Source organism: Mandrillus leucophaeus, unplaced genomic scaffold, assembly GCF_000951045.1.
Source record: "Mandrillus leucophaeus isolate KB7577 unplaced genomic scaffold, Mleu.le_1.0 Scaffold676, whole genome shotgun sequence".
NCBI lineage: Eukaryota > Metazoa > Chordata > Mammalia > Primates > Cercopithecidae > Mandrillus > Mandrillus leucophaeus.
The window spans coordinates 314,378-316,955 of NW_012107319.1; the positions used below are offsets into that span (position 1 = coordinate 314,378).

General features: G+C 35.2%; 1 pseudogene; it reads right to left on the bottom strand.

Annotated features, from left to right (window-relative positions):
• Nucleotides 1–2,578, bottom strand: part of LOC105555252 — a 23,278-nt pseudogene that overhangs the window by 16,336 nt on the left and 4,364 nt on the right.

Below are 2,578 nucleotides of genomic sequence, written 5' to 3' on the forward strand. Positions count from 1 at the left end.
AACAACTACTGCTCTAGAGAACAGCTGCACAGGACAGAATCACACCAGGGCTTAGCCTCTTTTTTCAATAAGCTACCCACTAATCATCTGTAGATGGCAATATAGTTAAGTTGTCCGTTATGGTTATGGACTGAGCTGTATCCCTCCAAAATTCATATGCTAAGGTCCTAACCCCAGAACATCAGAACATTACTGCTTTTGGAGATAGAATCTTTAAAAAAGTAATTTAGGTAAAATGATGTTGTATGAGTGCGTCCTAATCTGATTGGTATCCCTGCAGGAAGATGTTAGGATACAAATACCAAACATGCACAGAGGGCAGACCATGTGAAGCTATAGGAAAAAATGGCCATCTACAAGCTAAGGAGAGAGGCCTCAGAAGAAATCAAAAGTATTTAACACCTTGATCTCACACTTATAGCCTCTGAAAAAAAATAAATTTCTGTTGTTTAAGCCACCCAGTCTATTGTATTTTCTTATGGCAGCCCTGGTGAACTAATACAGACACACGTCTGGTTCACCAGATTCCTATCTCAGGGGACATCACATAACCAATCTCATTAACTTATTTTCCTTAATCACCTAGATGGCTAATCATCTATAACTGACAACACATTTAAGCTGACCTTAAACATATAGCATACTTGCAGCTTCAGACAAAGGGACTAACTGTATAAGAGGAATCAGCAAAATAGTTTGAACTATTCTCTTTTCACCAGTTAAAAGTTTCTTAACATAACCCTAGTTACACGAAGGAGGGGGGGAAAACAGCCATTCTTTCTACTTTCAATGAGAATATTGTCAATATTGTCAACAGGAACATGGACAACATTTTCATTTTAATCTAGGTTTCTCAATTTCTTACAGATTAACTGTCCTTTAGTCTTGATATATACACAAGTGCCTTGTGTGGTAGTCTCTTGTCTTATAGCCTTCTAGTATTGCATGGGTAGACTGCAGTCCCCTCAGTAACAACTAAGACAATTGTTCTAATGATGATTCTGTATTTGAAATGGAAAGTTCAACTCTTATATTATGGAGAAGATATTTTCAGCGTCTCAGAGGATGACAAATGTTTTGGCACTATAAAGCAAAATCCACCTCATTCACTCCCGTATAATTGCTTAGTGCAACCTATTACCAATACTATGAAAAGAAAATGTATAAGCTCATAAATACTTACTACTTTGGAAATTCATTGTGAAAAGTGGTTAAGCGAATCTTGAGAGACCCCTATTGACTTTTTTAGGTATTATGAGAAATCCACCAGTGTTTAAGATACACTGTCTGCATTCCCTTGCGCTTGAGAGCATTTGCCTAAGTTAAGGCTGCCTGCAATCAGGGTAATGTCTTATTTATCTTTGTTTCCCAGAGCCTACTACATAGCCCATTACCATTAGAAATTCAGTAACATTCATTTAACAAAATTAAAGTATGTTGGTTAGAAGTGAATTACTCACAATTAAGAGGCTCCACATTGCGACTAGGTTCAATATATGATAATTTATAGAAAAGAATAGGGGACTTTTCACAGTTCCAAGAGCACAAATACAGTGGGGTGTCAGGTTCAACTGAAACCTGGGAACTGAATGCTGTCAAGGTTCTTCCTCCACCTCTCTTCTTGTCACATTTCTTTCATTCATACCCTCTCTGTCCATTTATCTAGTTCGTACAAAAGAATACATGACTGCTAGCAGAAACCAAGTTTTAAATGCTGCGGTTTTTCACTGTGTGTAGAAAACGTGCTTTGATTAGTCCCCAGTCCAGATTCTCTAGTGAGTTTTAGGCAGAGGAGACAGCTGCAAGTCTTAGAAGAAAACAATAAACAGATATTCCCATTAAAGTCTACATTATAAATGAGAGAATGAATAAATGAAGAAATGAACAAACACATTAGTAGTTTTCTGGCATCAGAATATTAAAATAGCACTGAGAAGACAAGAGTATATAAAAGGACTAATTTATAAATTACTCTGCTGATTCTGTAAGTCAGACGGCCGTCAGGTGATAATATAGTCAACTCATATAACAAATATACATTTTCAATATGGTAAAAAGAAAACGTTGTTAGCAAGGGAAAATGCAAGAAATATTAAATATACCAAAATCCCATTCATAAATAGAACTATTTTATGGTGAAGCTGGATTTTATAAAAATCCTTAAAGTGTGAACATGCCTTTTGCCTTTTAAAAAATAACAATTCAAAATTTATACAAAATATGAGTAAGTTTGAATACAATATTGGAATACTGGAAAACAGCACATTTATTTAAAAGGTACAAAAACAGATTTTTAAAAATTTGTTGTTGTTGTTGTTTTGGGGCATCTGTTAAATTTACTTTTGTTTCAGATGCATTGTCACTGTTTTCCCAAAAGCAGACTTAGCCAGATTGGATATGGATTTAATGTTTTTGTTTTTGTTTTCCACAGGATTCTTTCCTCTGTCACAAAACTTTGAAGCATACATTCTGGAGGTTTTATGAAGAATTAAAATAAAATTTAAACACCATCCTATAGTCTGCCACACAGTAGTTTTCCAGTAAACATTTGTTAAAGGCATGACTCTCCTGCGCTTAT